Source organism: Heterocephalus glaber, unplaced genomic scaffold (assembly GCF_053883595.1).
Source record: "Heterocephalus glaber isolate CG9 unplaced genomic scaffold, H.glaber_assembly_v1.0 deba00001553, whole genome shotgun sequence".
NCBI lineage: Eukaryota > Metazoa > Chordata > Mammalia > Rodentia > Bathyergidae > Heterocephalus > Heterocephalus glaber.
In genome coordinates this window covers 16366697-16385079 of record NW_028258344.1, presented here as the reverse complement: position 1 = coordinate 16385079, position 18383 = coordinate 16366697, and the positions used below count along the sequence as shown (strand labels likewise).

At 38.1% G+C, this 18383-nt stretch overlaps 1 long non-coding RNA gene across 1 annotated transcript; it reads right to left on the bottom strand.

The window, feature by feature from the left end:
- Positions 1-732: 732 nt before the first annotated feature.
- LOC110348552 (uncharacterized) lies at positions 733-17679 on the bottom strand. The gene is made up of 3 exons (XR_002393880.2): positions 16970-17679; positions 5853-6005; positions 733-886 (listed from the first exon to the last, which is right to left on the bottom strand). It is a non-coding gene; the product is annotated as an uncharacterized LOC110348552 (long non-coding RNA).
- Between the last annotated feature and the right edge of the window lie 704 nt (positions 17680-18383).

The following is an 18383-nucleotide window of genomic DNA, read 5'->3' as shown; positions in this document are numbered from 1 at the left end:
AGAGGAGTTCTAGGCAAAAGCACCAGCTCATTCAAGGCCATGAGAAAGGATGGGACCCTCCCTGAAGAGTATTATGGGTGCTGCAAAAAACAAAGCAAAACAAACTATTTGCATCAGGTGCTGTGAACATGTCTATAACTCAGGCCATCTGCAAGGCTGAAACACAGGGATTGAAACTCAAGGCCAGCCTGGGCCCCTCATCCCTTGAGATCACTCAATGCATGAGTTTCAAAAGTATCTGCTACGTTTCAAAAGTTGATGTGAATAATTTGAGTTAACAAAGGCGATTTATAAAGTCAGGTCAACAAGCTTTGAATTTTTGCCAAAGGATGAAATATTTTCTATAGAGAGGAAAGGAAGGGGTAGAAAGGTAAATAATCAATATTCTAAATATACCAGTTGATCCTGTTCTTTTCTGTATTAATTGTATTCTCATTCCCTGGTTGATTTTTTTTTTTTTTTGCTCTCAAAACACAAGAAAAACAAAACAAGAATGATGTTGATGTGCTCTTTCACTTTCCTGAACTGATATAGCAAGGAATGTGGAACTGGGCTTGGAGAAAGTTGATGTTCTGGCCAAATTGCTCTTACATTTTTTAAAAAATTAAATCATAAAGATCTTAACATTTGCAGTGTTTCTACTGTAGTTACTACCTTATGCCAATAGTGTGTCAGATTTTGAATGATTTGAGAATGAAATACCAACTGCGGAGGCCAAAATTAATCCTATGAGCCCATTATAACATTTATTTCCCATCGGACATGACCTCCCACTAAGGAATGAGTCACTCAGTGCTTTGGAGGGTTGACAAGAAGAAAGGGCTGGTTGTTCCCATTTCATATCCACAGTAGAGTCCATTTTGGCTCAAAGATGCAGAAGAAATCACTGAAAATTAAAAAACAGTGAAAGTTTAGTCAGATGGCTATGAAGACTGGATGTTCCTATTGAATTTTTAACCATTTTAGGCTTTAACTATTTTTTTTTTTTTTTTTTTTGGTGATAAGTATAAGGGGTCTTATCTCTTACTGAAAACCTTTCTGAAATGTGGCAGGCTAGCCTTGTGGGTTCCATGCTGGAAACACAGTGAATTGTCTGACGTTTCAAGGTCCCTTGATCATATCTAAATGCTCCTTTTAAGCAACTGTTGATTTAAATGGTAGAAGGGCAGACACTCATGTACATTCCAAGTTATACCAAGAAGGTGGTTTTATTATTTCTCCTTTTGATATGATTATGACAAAGATCAGATGAAAACGTCTATTTGCTAAACAACTACTATGTGCATGGCTCATTTAATTTGGACTGAAATCTGGCAATGGGAACTTATTGCATCCTCAGGCTCTTTCTTCTAAAAGGGCAGTGCAAGAAATGTTCTGCCTAGTAGCTCTGACTTTCCACTAAATGAGATTTGATCAGTCAAGGAGTCACCAAAGAGTAAAAAGTGTTCTTTTTCAGGCACACATGAAAATCATATAATTACCTTAACCCACCAGTCTGAATGCCTGGATTCTGCCTTTTAGATCTAAGGCAATAATACCTTACAGTCTTATATTACAAGATACACCTGACAGAAGACATGAACCATGGCATCAGACCAGAGGTTGTAAAGCTCGTATTTTACAGCAGAGGGCAGCCGATGCCTATGAAAGGAAGAAATTGCCCTCCTGCTTGGAAGATCTTAAAAGTACACTGATCTCAAATGTATGTTGATCTCTGGCTCTCTTTCTTCAGATGCATTTTTCTGAAAATTTTTTATCTATATTTAAAATAGAATTGATAGATGAGTCTCAGTAGGTATCATCTTGAAAAGAAAATGTTGATGAAAAAATTGATAAAACAAACCCTGCCAAGGACCTTTTTACGTGGCCTTTCCTCTAGAGAATGGTTCTGAAATACTAGAGAATAATAAATCCTATTTTATTTGAATTTTTTGCAGTATTCTTTTATAAATGATAGAAAACTGAAAGCATGTAAGAAAGCACAGAAGACATTAGAATATATGAAGAAGATGCTCATCACTCAGAGATATGAAAACAAGTTGTGTTAGATTTAACTTTGCATTTCTTAGGGACTGAAAAGCTTGTCTTATTTACTAGCAAAATCTGGCTAAAACTTATGAACGATGGAGACATGGCAGAAATGTCAGAAGCTCAGAACTATCATCCTGTGCTTATTGTTTAATCATTAAAAGACCTTGAAAATATTGCCCTATCTACATAGCAAGGAATGCTGTCAGATCAGACAGTATGGATTCTTAACCTTGACTCTGCCTGCTCCTTGCTTTATAGAATGTGGACAAGTTTTTCAAAGCCTCATATTTCTCACCTATGAAATATGGATTCATAATTCTGCCTATGTTACAGAGGATAAGAATTCTGAGTAAATCATATACACAGCATTTAACACAGCATCTGTCACATTATATATGTACAAGATTAACCACCTTAGGATTCTATTAGGTTCTTTCAGCTTGAATTGAGGAAATTAGAAAAGATCTGTAAGTGCACTGTCAATTGAAACAGCTGAATTTTGTGTGTATCTAGGCTTTGATTGCTAATACCCTAACCAGGTGTATGAATCAGAGAGGATCCTATATCCTTAACATCAGACATTGAAATAGGCACTGCAAATAGATGGTATAAACTTAAATTTTCTTATTGGGTATAAAACATCCCCAGGGCCACAAGCTGATAGCTTTTACTCTATCTAGTTCTTTAACGTATTTTTCTCCTCAATTCTTTCATGAGGAAGGACTACATTGTATTTTTTGTGTTCAACTAAATTTAATTAGAAACATTTATTGGGTCCATAAAATGTATAAGGTACTTGCTAGCCACAGCAGCAGAAACCTGAATAAGATACAAATTTCCCCTATCAAGGGATCATCACCTCATAGAAGAAGTTAAGATATGATAACAAGTGGCCCAAATGTACAAAATAATGAGATGAATGCTGTAAGTAAAGTTTACACAGATCCCTGAGGGGACAAAGAAAAAAAATATTAGGACTGTAGAAATGAGTCCTCAAAGGTGAGTAGAAGTAGGATGAAATGAGGTGGGCATGGGGTTACAAGTAGAATGTTCTAGACAGAGAGAAGGATTTAGAAACTGGAAAGGCTGGGACCAGGGATTTAGCTCAGTGGTTTCTTCGCCTGCTGCGCAAGGGCGAGGACCTGAGTTCGATCCCTGGTACCAACAGCAACAAAAAAGAAATTGGAAAGGCTATGTTTGTTTATCCGGATGGGATATACAAGAGATATGAGGGGGGAGACAAATTGGGGCCAAATTGGGAAGGGCTTTGAAAGCTAAGTGAAGGACTTTAAGATTGCTGAGGAGTGGTGAGATGAGAATAATGCTGTAGGGGGCAGTGTGGGGAATGGATTGGAGGTAGAGAGTAAACAGGAACAGGACACTGTTGGTGAGTGGCTTCAGTTTACAAAGTGTCACAGCTGAGCTGTGACCCAGTGGTAGGAAGAGGATATGGAAGGTGACAGGTTGAATTGTTCATTCATTCCAGTTTTGTTAAATGCCTACTCTGACCAGGTATACCCTCATAAGTGGACTTCAAAGAGAAATCAGAAGATCCCTGCTGGGAGTGGGAACAAGGTAGCAATTTAGATGCTGCCCAGATTTCCAAGATGCCTATTATGGTGGGGAAGGGGTGTTTAGTGAAGAAAGAAGGGAGGTAGAGGACATAATGCCATTAACAGAGAGCCTGCACTGGAGAAGAGGAGGATTTAAAGGAGGAGGATGAAGTCATTTTGGAATGGAATCCTACATCTAAATCTCAGTCGGTGGGTGAACAGATGGATGTGGCGATTCACACATGTAATCCCAGCACTGCAGGAGGCTAAGGCAAAGGGATTGCAAATTTGAATCCAGTTTGGCAATTTAGTGACTTAAGCAAGACTTTCTCTCGAAATAAAAATAAAAACGGTTAGAGAAGTAGCTCACCCGAAAGGTCCTGGTTCAATCTCAGTACCACAGAAGGGGGGGGGGAAGAAAAGAAAAAGAACAAGCTAGTGTACCAACACATGAATGAATGGACAGAGGAACTGGACATTTGCTGGCTTCCATGGTTTGGATTCCTAAATTCTCTATCATCAGTCTTTGCTTTAGTCTGTCTGAGCAAGTCAGTCTATCAACATTCTAAAATATTTTAACTAAGAGCAAAGAAAGAAATAGAGCAAAAAATATGATTTAGTTGTTAACTCTAAATCTGCATGGCAAAGTTCAGAATTATAGGATCAGGAGCCAAAATGTCAACATTTGCAAAAAGAAACATTCCATCTGTAGCTTTTTATATCATCTTTTATATTCTATCATTTCAACTTTTAAGAGAAAATTCAGTCATTCTGGATTTAAATTGCTCTATTTCTAGTGTTTTGACTTGTTATTTACTTCTGATGTAATGCCAATTCTCTGTTTCTCCATACCTGTGTGTGTGTGTGTGTGTGTGTGTGTGTGTGTGTGTGTGTGTAAGTGGGAGAGGGAGAGAGAGAGAGAGAGAGAGATTTCATACTGGATTATTTCTTGATTGGTAATTAGAACAAGTTTCTTTCCACAAATACTTTTAAAATCACATTTGCTCTGCTATGTCATTCTCAAATTTTTATCATTATTGGTGCGAGATTTCCCTCATGAGAGCTGTAGACCCTAGAAATGAAGCATGAAGTTCCCACCTATTCCTGCTATCCTGACCCAGTCTGAGTCATCCTAGGATTCGAGGGTGAAGAGGACTGGGCAGAATGATGTCCACAGGTCCTGGATAAGTTCACTGTACAAGAAAGAGCCTGGAACTTGTGCACTGTGACCTCAGAAGATCTCTCTGTCAAGGCTCAAGCTGCCCTTTCCCTCATGCTCTTGAGCATCACTGTGGATTTCAAGTCCCTTTCTCTCCAAGTCATTCAGGCTGTGATATGGCTGCGGTGCAAAGGCAAAGCCTAAATCAATGCACTGACCACCCTGAAGGGAAAGCCCCCCTATGTGGGAGGCTTTAGATAATGACAAAATATCTCCGATCATCTAAATCACATCCTTATGGCGTTGTAAGAAGAATGTGGTAATTCCTACTGTAATGTGGTTTTAAATAGAAAACCTGTAGGGTCATTTCATCTAAACATCTATCTCAGAGAGAAGCTGAAAATGAGGTTGTCACATTGCATGGGGTCTGGTAGTGAAGAATAATTCTGATATGGCTTGTTCCACTGGAAACAAGAGCATCTGTCTACCTCCCTGGTACAAGTCCTTGGCCTAGGAGAAAAAGCCACAGGTCAGAAGCCTCGTGCATCTGCCTTCAAGTTGTGCAGCTAGAACATTATTCCTGCTCTTCACTGGTTTGGGAATGGGTATGTGAGACTGAGTTCCAGAAGATTAGGGTCAGGTCATGTAGCACAGGGTATGCAGCACTGAGACTAGGTGCTCTCTAAAGTCTGCAGCCACACACCCAAGTATTCTGCATCTCAGTTTTGCATGTTTTTCTGGACACAGGTTTCTGACCTGTCATTAAATATACAAAGGAGTTCCAGCATTTTGTGGATGGCAGAAAGAGAGCACACATTCTAGGAAATGGAGATCATTATTTTGTAGAGGGCCAGCCTAGAATGAAAGAGAAGTCTCTGGTACACAGTAGGTTTCAAGTAAGCAATACCCCCTTTCCAGCTAGTTCTACCCCCACATTACTGATGTAGTCTACAGTGAGTTAATGTACTCTAGAATAAGTCATGTGTCTTTTCTAGGCTTCCATCTGTTATTCAAAAAATGGATAGAAGAGTTTTTCAAAGTGTGCTTTAGAGACAACCAACACCAGAATCTCAACAATGCTTATGCTAGTACAGAGTTCTAGGTCTTACCTGAGCAGCCGACCAGAATGTCTAGAAATGGGCTGGGAAACTGCATTTTTACTACCTCCCCAGGCCTTTCCTAATGCACACAGTACACGGAGAACTGCTGGGAGACTGGTCTCTGAAGTCCTCTCCAAGAGCATCACTACAGGGCGACATGATCTGAGACAAAAGAAAGTAATCTTGGACAGACTTTGGTTCTCCCATACCCTTTGGCACTACCCCCGTAGTGACCCCTGGATTACTTTTGCTTCACCTCACCACCATTCCTTCTCACATATTCACAGTATCTAAGGCAGGGCCTTTAAGAACTTGTTCTTCTCTTTTCTTGTCCTAAGTCTAAACAGCCTTGACTGTAATTATTTCCTTATATTTGCTTCATCTGCCAATCCATGCAGGAGTCAACTTGCAAGAAGTGTTTTGGAGCCTTGAAAAGATGTTCATTTGGGAAACTTACCTTTGTCAGAGTGCCAGGTCAGAGAGAAGCAGGTGAGGTTGCTCCTCAAACTCAAATCATTACTCCCTCCCAAGAAAAGGTCAGTTTTCTAGAGATAATGACTAATCTGAGGAAATAAGTCCTCTGAGGGAATTTTAGACCTAACAGTAAGTGTGGAGGGCACCATCCTGGCAGAGAGCGGGGGAACTAAATTTTGAAAGGCATGACTTTTTAGAGTTTGGGGAATTTTATTATTAGATAGGTGCTCTTATATGAGATCAATTCTCCTTACCAAAAAAATGGACTTGGTTCTACCTAGTTTTATGGTAGGAGATTCAGGTAAAATACCTTGAATCTTGTGAAGAAACTCAAAATACCTAGAGACCAACCTGAATTTTCATTTACTCTCTCCCAAATGCATGTGAAAGTGCAAGGATTTCCAGGGTCCTAACTAAACATATTCATATTTTCTAAGTCACATACTCACCTATTGTCTGAAATTTTTCTACAGTCACTCAGATTGCAAAAGTTATGCACATAGAGGCTATTTCTCCTTGCCTCAGAGGAGCTTGATTACAAGAGTGTGATGTTCACTGTAGAATTTTCTCCCAAGACTCTATTACATTCTCTGTGTAGTCAGTACAACCATAGTGATTTAGAAGCATGCAAAAGATCCTTGTACAGAAGCCCAATTACCAGGCTCTGAAGATTACTTTCTTTTTACTTAAGATAAAAACATTAATATATGATTTTCTTGGATAAAATATGAACTGACCCTGTTTGAGGTGTGGTGAGGGCAGATTTGGAACTAATCAATCCCATCTATTTTAGAAATTGCTTTTGAGATGACTTTGTGCCACACATGTGAGTGGGTGATCATAGGTCTGAGGTAAAGCCCCTATTAGTTTTATCAAATAAATATATTGTACCAATAACAACAACGCCAACCTAACAGTACTTATTTGGAATTTGATGCTCATCCTGATCAGAGGATTGAGTATACGGCTAGGCTTGAAGTTGCTAGAATAAATAAAATTCCTAAGTTTATGTTAATGAGGCATATGAATAATAACTAATATTTATTGAATCTTTAATATGTATAAGGGCCTGAACTGTTTGTTTATCTAACATTATCTAATTTCTTGTATTGGTACACACTTATTATTTCCATTTTTACAAATGCAGAAGCTGATATTTAGAGAAGTTCGATAACATCTAAAATCAGTCAGATACTGACCAATTGGTGGATGCAGAACTCAAACCTAAAATCTGCACTCTTAAAATAGTATGAAGTACAGTTTGTGAACATATGAAAAACCAACTCAAATCCCATTATCAGAAATTACTATCTGTAATATTACTGCAACATTGTTTTCCAGATTTTCCCTGTGAATGTTGTCTATAGCATTTATTTTTAAATGCATACGTATGTATCCATTTTTTTGTAATCTTTTTTTTTCATTTAACAATGCATGGCCTAGAAATATTGCTACGTAAGAGGAGTTTTAATGAAAGACAGCTCAACAGTCTGGTCATTGTGAGTGCGCCCAAGGTTTGGCATCACCCAAGTGCTTATCCAGCACTATGCCCACAAAGCACCCAGGGCAATAGTTTCATAAAACACATAGTCAGGCACCCATGTAGATATCAAGACCACAAAGTCTGATGACTTTCAAATTTACTCCAGCACATTCTCACATTCCTGTATTTTACAGACAAAGGTATTGAGCCCAAGAATTACCACCCTCCACCTTCAGGGAAGTGAAAAATCAGGGTTGTTTTCCAAGTAACATGATGCCCCACAGCTGGCCCAACAGCCAACGGTGCCAACCAGCGCCACCCCCTCCTCCTCCTCACCACTGAATGTCACGTGTGCCCAAGCCAGGGAAATCTGTCCTTTGATAGGATGTATAACTGCAAGAGGGAAGGAGGTTTTATTGGCTTGTGGTTTCGCAGCTCTTAGAATGTTGAATACAGCCTATGAGCTAGCCGCTGAATCTGACACTGTGGTGGTGAAATTGATTAGTTCCTGTTGGTCTCCCTCTTCCGCCAACATCGGTACCTGCCTCCTGACAAATAAATACATGAACAGACTCCCAGCCAAGGTCCTCAAGAGCAAGCAATAAAAATGTACCCTGACCCACTGAAATAAATTGTACCAAAAGGAGTTATTGTTTCCATTATTATTTATTAGTCATGTCCCATGGAGTGGTTAGTGAAATAAATATTTTTTCCAGTGGAAAGGGAACGTATATCCTGCAAAGGGTAACTCCACAATCTGATGTAATAACAATCACAGAACAAATATTCTCCCCAGCTCAAGCCAAATCTAATTATTTCTACTCTGACCAAAATTCCTTTTCCAGATCAATGCACTTCTTTTTGCTATTTGATCTTTTCCCAGTCCTGATCTCAGGTTGTTTCTCTTCCCTGTCTCTTCCCTGTCTGGCACCACAAAAAGGTTCTCTAGTAGCTTCTGTCAGATGCCATAGCTTAAGTCCAGATAGTTTTTAAAAAATGGAGCAATCAGGAGACATGCTTAGGATTGATTTAAAAGAATGGCTACTTCAGTATTTTATTTGACATTGGAGGAAATGTATCATTTCGTAATGGTGGTGATATATTCAGCATTGCTGTCATATTAGGATGTCTGAAAACTATTGAGAATTTGATTAATTGACCTCACCCCTGAAGATGACCTGAAAGAAGATGGAATAATTTACATTTATTGATATCTGGTATATACTCAATGATTTGGTAGCTATGAATAGCAGTGTCAAAGACTAATCAAGTGATGAAAAGTATTATCATTCTTTTAGCCGTGGAAAGTAGAGCATTGAAAAAGCAGTCGTTAGTTTTCCAATACTTTTTCCCACTAAAATAACTCATGCAATATTTTTGGCCTTTTTCTATTCATTTCAAAATTACAAAAATCAGAAGGACCTTTAAAATGTAGGTGTTCCTTAACTGATAGCTTCTCCATGAGCCTGGTGGGATAATGCTGAGTTGCCTTTGAAGGTCCACAGAGCTACTTCTTTCTCTTCTTCTTCGCCTCCTTCTCTTTCTCCTTCTCTTCTCCTTCTCTTTCTCCATCTCTTCCTTCTCCTCCTTCTCCTCTTGTTCTTCCTCTTCCTCCTCCTCTTCCTCCTCATCCTTTTATCAGAGTAAGCTTTCTAAGTGTTTGTCAAGTCTATGCTTTAAAACGTCAATCTCTCCCTTGGGTCTTGAGGGTAAAGTAGAAATGTTAAGAGTATAGATTAAAGGGTTCTTATCTGTCTGCCCTCTGCTCATCAATTCTGCTGTCTCCCTTCACTCTTTATTTCACAGCCTCAGTGTGAGCTGCCACAGTTTCCCCTGATGCCATGTTTATACTCATGCCCAAGCCTGAGTACACTCTGGTCCTTCTGCCTGAATCCTACAGCCCACAGTATGGAGCCCAGACTACCAGCCTACCCGTTCTTAGGTCTTCCAGAGGCTACTCCAAGGACACAGATTTCCTGACTGCAGTAGGTAGCAGTGGTGTAAACTTCTCTCCTGCTCTGCAGCTGTCTGTCAGTTGCCAAAGACCTCACCTCCTACATGGTTTATTTTTTTCAGATAACTTTGCAGTAAGTCATACTCTGAGCATTGTGAATAAACACACACACACACACACACACACACACACTAGCACTTTTGTTTGATAAATAAGACCATTGTCTGCGGTCATTTGTTATCTGTAAATTCGGTGGGATGAATGGATCTCAGGTTATGTTTATCGATGGTTCCTGAGAGGAAGGAGAGTCAGGCACAGAGTAGAATCTCAATAAGTACTTACTGAAAAAAAACCTCATACCTCTTTTATCTCCTCACATTTAAGTTATTTCTCCTAAGTAAAGGCAGTTTTAGCCCTACCTGCATTGACTAATAGGTTCTTTTGTATCTTTAATGTTCTAATCTACTGAAATTGACTATTTGCTCACTTATAATTCTCACTAGACTGTCTTTGAGTTCTTTAATGGTGGGGGCTCACATATCTTATTCAGACACTCTGGTCAGTTTATAATAGGTCTTACTAAATATTTGTTGAATAAAGAAATAATGTTTGGCAATTAAATGGTACTTTATATATACAGTAGACTTAAATCCTCTTACAAGTATTGATATCATTTCCATTTTAAAATTATGGAAGCTAAAGCTCAGTGCATTGCAATAAATAATCCAATTGTAATAAGGAGCAACCTGGAGCTTTTCTGCTCTTGCCATGAATTAAATCTGAAATGTCCTATGTATCCAGAGGTAGGGCTTTTGGAAGGTGATTAGACCACAGAGGCACTATATTCACCTGTGGATTAAGTCACTGATGAGTTCATAACTGAACATGGTACCAGGAGCTTGTGCCTGGTTGGAGGTGGGTCACAGATGTGACTGAAAGGCTGATGTTCTTGTCCCTGGCTCCTCCTTTCTTCCTCTCTGCTTCCTGGCTGCCATGGGATGTGAGAAGCTCTCTTCTATCAGGTCTGGTTGCCATGCTGTTTCTGCTTTGGAGCCAAGCAACCATGGGTTGAATCTTCTAAAAGACAAGAGCCAAAATAATCCTCTCCTCTTTTAAGTTGCTCTTGTGTACTATTTTGTTCCAGTCATGAGAAAGCTGACTAATACACCTCTAGATCCCCATTTTTCCCAATTACTTTGAATAGCTCTTGAATCCATTATTTTCCTAGGACTCCAACTCTGTCATTTTATTCAAATAATGTCAGTAAGAACAGTTTTTTAAGTCCTTTAGTGTCAATATCAGAAATTTTAAGCAGACATATTAGACAAACCACATAATCATGTGTCCCAGAGCAGGTGTGCATGGAGCAGCCTCTGGTGTGGGGTGACCTGAGTTATTATATAGCATTTGTCTCCACCAGGGCAAGGTTGTGGTCACTGAACTTCTCCTTCATAAACTTTGACTCTTGGCCAGTATTCAGTAATTTCTCATCAAAAACTCATTTTATATGGGAGACTTGCAGTGGTACCTTGGTTCACAAACTTAATGTTTTCCACAATTCTGGTTGCAAATCGAATTGGACAAGGACTGAATCAAATGTCGCCATAAGATCAATATTGAACCTAACAATTAGATTTGATTTGGTTCTTGTTCAATTTAGTTTATGATCAGAATCATGGAAAGAATTATATTCATGAACAGAGGTACCACAGTATATCAATAGGCACATTCACATTATTAGAAATCAATTAGCTTGTCTGTATTTTTTTTTTGGTGTTGTTCTAAAATTTTTCCTACTTTTAAACTATATTATCTAATATTGCAAATACTTCTTTCTGTCTTTTTTAACAGTCTTTTTCCTTTCATATTTCTTAGATGCATGTTCAAGGAAATTTCATTTAGGTTTTCTCATTAGTTTATACCATGAAAATCAACATACTAGTTTTTCATGATCCTTTGGTAGCCAAGTGACATGCCCAAGACTATATACCAAGCCAAAGGCAGATTCAGGATTCCAGAATATATCCCTTCTGAACATTTGACCAGGGGTCCCATTTTAGGAGTAAGCATTTGGAGAGTCAACTCTAAGGGAGTTAGTTGGCTTTTGACAGGGAACTCTCTCCACACTGTCGAATAACACCAAAATGTATGCTCTGTTTCTCTGACTTGAAGTAGGAATCAAAGAAGCAATATTCACTTCTAAGATAAGAGCAGGGGTTCTAAATCAGGATATAATTATCCACTTTGCAATTACTGACGTTGTTCTTATTGGTATTTACTTATTTGATGGGCTTCTTCACATTTTAGGATCTTGCAGCTACTAAAGGTAAACAAAACCTTTTGTGTGTGGCTCCTTGAAGCCACCAGGTGAATTACACAGTGAAGAATAGCACTACGAAGTTGATCTCCAAAACATACTTGGGTATTAGGTATTTTTAGGATTTTACTGATTGCTGAAAGTTTCCTATAGTCTCCAATTTGGCACTGTCATGGAAAATCAGAGGAAATTTCTTCTCGGTTGCTGTGAGTTCTTTTAAACATTGGCTCTCTTTGCTCTATGTGAGTGCAAAGAAAGATCCTAAGCCTATGTGTCTCTGTGTATGTTAGTGGGAGCTATAAAGTTGTAGGATGTCTAAAGAATGACAGGAGGCCTGAGGATTTAGCTCACTGGTTCGTCCACCTCCCTCACAAGTGCAAGGTCCTGAGTTTGATCCCCGGTACCAAAAAAGAAGAATGACAGAAAAGTGAGAGATTACCCTGGAAGACCCACAAGAAAGGGCGGGGGGTGATCTGGCATGAGAAGAATACAAAGGAAAGTCCTGAGATGCCATCAATCAAGTATATGAACTGATGGGATTAACAAATTCTTTGGCTGCAAAGATAAGGCCACCCACTCCAACCATGTTTTGGTTATGACATTCATTTTGTCTGTCATGAATTGGTGCAAACTCACAAGTTATAAAACTGTAATGAACCTATCATGCAGACACAGTCTCAGCTATTTTATTGCACTCTCTAGTAACCTCTGAGAGAATTCCTAATCAAAATAAACCCTCATGAATATTGCAAATGCTCATAGATTTTTTGAAATGAAAACTGATTTTAAAAATATTGAGTTAAACAGCTTAGTGGAGCATGGATATTCTTATCACGTGTTAATTTTGCCTGTGCAAAAAATGCTTTGGAAGACAGTTTTTCCAGATACTATACACATGCATGAATTATCTCATGGAGCCAACAGTAACTATTCTTGTAAAGACTCTTGTGCTCCATTTTATTTTTCAAGATAGATCTCTAAATCTGACAATGATTGTACTACATCAAATGTGAGGAGCTATTAAAGAAATGTAAGGAAGGGATAAGATACTTAAAGTCTCATGTCAAAGTAGTGACTGGGTGCTTTATAGCAAAGACAACTTTACATCACCGTGGATGCCAACACATGGAAGTGATTAATAGAAATATTTTCAGTGAGAAATGGCAGCATATCTTATGGCCATTGCTGAAATGCATTAAACAAGTTGAGCTTTTTGGAGAAAGTGAAAAAATAATATTTGCTAAAAAAATAAAAGCTTTTGGCTGTTGCACAGCAATGTGTAATACTAGTGTTTCTGAGGTTCCAGTCTTTTCAATCCTCTTTATACATGAGCATGTTGGAAACAGCAGATTCCTATTCAAATCACCTTAAAGTCAAGGACTTCATTAAAATCTGTTGGCCTCCTAGAATGATTGTGCTGTCTGGCATTTTATTTATTTGTTTTCAAAATGAAGAAAAGAATTCAGAGCTGGACATGGATCACAGAGTGTATATGCCTGTTGAGAAATTATTTGCTGAAAAATTATTCATATTCCAAAAAAAGCAAAATTGTCCCCCACCATACTTCTTTTACTCCTTAAGCCCCAAATGACCTAAGCTTAAAGATACTTGAAAAATAAAAGTCTCCAAAGGATACTTAACGTGTGGAATGAATTAAGAGGAACCACAAAGGCAGTAAAGTTAATAATTATATAGTAAAAGAATGAAAAATTGGCATGCTTCTGAAGTTAACATAACAAATAGGGAACATGTAAGAAACACACTGCCAAATCTAGGATGTGCTCGACAACAGGAACTTTGAACTACTATTGTACCTATCTTATATGTTAATTCATCTAAATTTGATTTTTCTTTTTTTAAACAGGAAAGTCATAAAAATATATATTTTATAGGTAACAAAAAGCGGTTGGACATTAAATGGCTCTTAGAAAATAATACCTTCATGATTCAAATGTAAATGAGTCAGAAACATATGGATTAGATTTCCTTTAAATGTGTTCAAATATTATGAGGGTAGAACACATTTAGCAAATGTATTGGAAGTTTTTCAGAAATATGATGTCTAAACGTAGACTTTAAAACCTTTAGGAAGCCTGGATTCTCCAAATACTTGGTGATTGGCTTCAGTAAGTACACGCTATAGTCATAGATGGTCTATTTAATATTTCTTTGATGATAGGAGCTTCATCTAAGAAACACTTACCAACACAAAATGGAAACTGGAGATCCATCTGTAGAGCAAAAAAAAAATTTTAAATCTCCTATGTATGTGAACTGAGCAAGGCCAATTGCGGACGGTGAATTTTGATTATGTATTGACTTTTTTAAAACTCTAATACACTTTCAGACTTTCGATAGCTATGTTGAGCTATCCAGTGACTTTCTTTTGTATACAATCACTTCCAATGAGATTAAAAACAATTTACTAACTCTAACCCAGAGGCACCACGTTCAGAAGAAATGCTGGTGTCTCATCTCAAGCCTCCTGAATGACAAGAGCTACCGTTTTAGAAGTCTGAAATCAATGAAGGTAAATGAAATATAGTTTGGAACTCTAGAAATAAAATGGTGTAGGATTCACAGTTTCCTGTGACTATATATTAGAGATACATGTCAATACCACCAGATATGATTTGGACCAGCAAATTGTGCCCTTCATTCGTGTTCTGCATTGCAGTTAACCCTCAACCACTGTCCATAAATTCCTTGCTCTCTCTATTGGGTGGTCCAGGTGAGACTGTGAGAGAGGTCAATGCACATTCATCTTCCTTGCCTGAAAAATGAATCAAGATTCGTGGTCCACTACCACAATGTGAAGGACAGTATTATTTGTGTAATAAGTTTGTGATTATCTGTTTTGGACCTCACTTCACTACAAGATCTTTCAATTTATTTCTTGATGATGCTGCATTATAAAGAATTCTTTCCTAATCATCTCATTTTTATTTTATCTGGCAGAAATACAAGGCTTATGAGAGCTTTCACTATATCATGGCTCTTCGTACATTCATTTTTTTTCTCATCAGTGCAGAACTGTTCAGAATTGAGGCTCCCCTCCAACCTTCAGAAAATATATATATCTTTGTGTGTCCATAAATATGGGATTGTAATATTTACTTTTAAAGTACTCATGGATGTTTGGGTTTTTCAGATTTATTTTCAAGCTTTCCTTTTTCATAAAAGAAATTCTCCCTAGAGAAATATTTCTGTATCTACACTTTTTCCACTATAGGAAAGAGAGTAAGACTTTATAAACCAGTGGTGAAATGCTTCCCCCCAAACATAGAAAAGACATAAAAAGTGTGACAAAACAAATTTTTGAATACCATAAAAACAACAAAAAATAAAACTGTCCCTTGATTTTTATGGTAACTTCAGGCAGAGAAAAATTAGTATAAGAAAATCTTTTTTACACTTGAACTTAGCCAAGAGGCCAAGGAGGGATAAGAAAACCTTATTTGGAGAGCAGACCTATTATTTGTTTGTTATGAGTCAAAGGAGATCAGTTTCTGAGACTTAACATTTCAGGTTTGAAAAATGAGAGGAAAAAATATGTAAAACTCCATCACAAAATAAAAGATAGTTTTAAGTGATACACATTATACTAAATATCCAACCCTGCCATAAATGTCTTATTTACTATGTGCTAATATATTTCAGACACCGTGGTGACCATTTAACCCATAGGACAGTCCAATGAGGTACTTGGGAAATTTACTTAAACTATCTCTATGCAGTTTCTTACATTCTAATCAGAATAGTATTCACCTCTTAAAGGAGTTTTGAAGAAGAAATGAGATAATGAATGTAAAGTACTTAACAAGTGCTTGTCACACTGCTTGTCAAACACATAGGAATTGTTACCTCTATAATGTCTCTCCTAAGAGAAAGCAATCAAATCTTGGAGATGTTAAAGTCACAAATTTGTTAAAGTGGCAGCTCTGACAGACTAAGATTTGCCTGACTCCAGAATGTACCCTTGCTATGATCTGAATATGGTTTGTCTCCACCAGAACTCATGTAGAGTCTTGGTCCCTAATCTAATAGTGTTGGGTTGATGCTTTTCTCTTAGAAGTGAGTTTTCGTTCCCTTGGGACTGGATTGGTTACCTGGAGAATGGGTTGTTATCTTCAAAAAGGGAAAAGGTTGGCATCTCTCACGACTCTCCTCTGTACACACCATTCACTGCTATTACACCAGCTTCCAACACCATGTTACCATATAGCCCAAGGCCTATGCCAGAAGTGGCTGCCCCATCTAGCCTCCACAACTATGAGCCAAACAAGCTTCTTTTCTTTATACAACATCCAGTACCATGGATTTTGTTATAGCAACACAAAACAGACTAAGACCATTCTCTTAATTCCTAAGATTTGTCTCACAATTATGCACACAAATATATCAGTTCAGAAATTTTTCTATTTATTTCTTAGTATGCCATTAGTGTCTTCTGGGTCTTCTTTGCACAGGTCCAATAAAATACTTTTGGTTTTATTTCTAAGAATGTGTCTTTTTTTCTGTTTCCTTGTTTCAAAGGTAAATATTTTAAAACTGGTGGGTTCTTGTAATTATTTCATCCAAATATGATTATAAGTAAGTTGAAAATATTTCCAGGTAAATCCCTAGCTCAACATTTTAAGGCTGTACCATGGAGATCATGTTCTGCACCAGTGCAGATTTCAGTGAAATGGACCATGCAATTTTATAATCATGTGTATATCTGACTTACCTGAAACCTCATTTAGTCTCTGTGGAAGCAGCAGCTAACATCTGGCTTTACTTTGAAAGTCCACAAAAGGGTCTTGTATGTGAGTCCACCACATAACGTCATCCCAGCCATAGCTGTGCACAGGAGAGGAAACTTAAGGAGTTCTTTCATAGAAGTCTGAGTGGCTTACCATTCACTTACTGAAGTCGCCTTCAGAGAAGGAGGTACAACTCTTGCAGTATGGAAAACAAATATCAACTTCAGAAAGGCACAGCATTTTGAATATGCCCTCGATTCACTCTAGTGACCGTAGCTCTCCTCTGGGTTTGAGAACAGTGTTGGTATTTTATTGTTTGCTTCCATGTGGTTCTGGCTGCTATGGGAACCACCCCTCTGGTATTCTAATGCTCAGCACATTTGACTCACTTTGGGGAAAGGTATAGTAACGCTATGGCACACTTTCAGGAAAAAGCATGGAAAGCAAAACAGAATCTATGACACCCGTAAAATAAAAGGAGACTGTCTGACATCCAAATCAGGCCAAACATGAGGACCTGGCTTGACATTTACAGAGGGGCTCAGTGCTGATGTGTCTAGGCAGTGGTGATCTCCTTAGAGTGGAAGATTCTCTAGTCACACAACCAAACATTTTCTTTCTTTATCCTTTTCCCTTCCTTCCTTCCTTCCTTCCCTCCTTCCTTTCATCTTGATAAACATGTTAGGGTTGGCAGGGTGGTAGAGGGTAGACAGTAACAAGGCAAAAGAAAACTGAAAAGGGAACCACCAAAATCGATGAGTATCACAGAAGAAGTCTCAGATTTTCTTTCTGCTGAGGAACAATCAGGATAGTTCCCAATGCTTTTTACACAGAGCAAGTGCTCTATGTATCTTTGTTGGATAAATTCTGCTAAGATGATTGTTGGAAGCAAAGGGTTTGAGATAAATGTCAGCAGCCTTTCAAAGTGAGGCAGAGAGGATTAAGACCAAATCCAAATCTTCAGAACTCATTTATAGAAATTATGAAGTCACAAGCTCATCATATCTTCTCTACTTCCTGAAAGGTGGCACCTGAATGGTCAATTGAGTTTAATGGGGATAATAGTTAAACAACAGAAATGGACCATTTTTCTGACAACAGGGAAGAGCTTAACTACTAAGTTTTGGAATTTTGTTAGTTTCTATACCATATCATTTTTGGATGTATACTAAACTATGTAGCAGTAGAAGTGCTAGGCTGTATTCTTTTGAACTTTTTTTTTTATGAAACAGAATCTCACTGTGTAGTTCAGGCTGGCCTTGGACTCACTATATAGCCCAGGCTGGCCTCAAACTCACAGAGATCCTCCTGCCTTGGCCTACCAAATTCTGGGGTTCCAAGCGTTCATCACCAAACCTGGCCTTCTTTTTAACTTTTTGAGGAACCATGAAATGTTTTCCACAGCAGCTGTACCATTTTGCATTTCCATCAGCCACACAGGGTTCCAATTTCTCCACTTCTTTTTTGTGTGTGTTTGGCAGGAGATAGCCGTCAAAGTGAGTGTGAAGTGGTATCTCACTGTAGTTTTGATTTGCATTTTCCTAATGATACTGAGCATGTCATCATA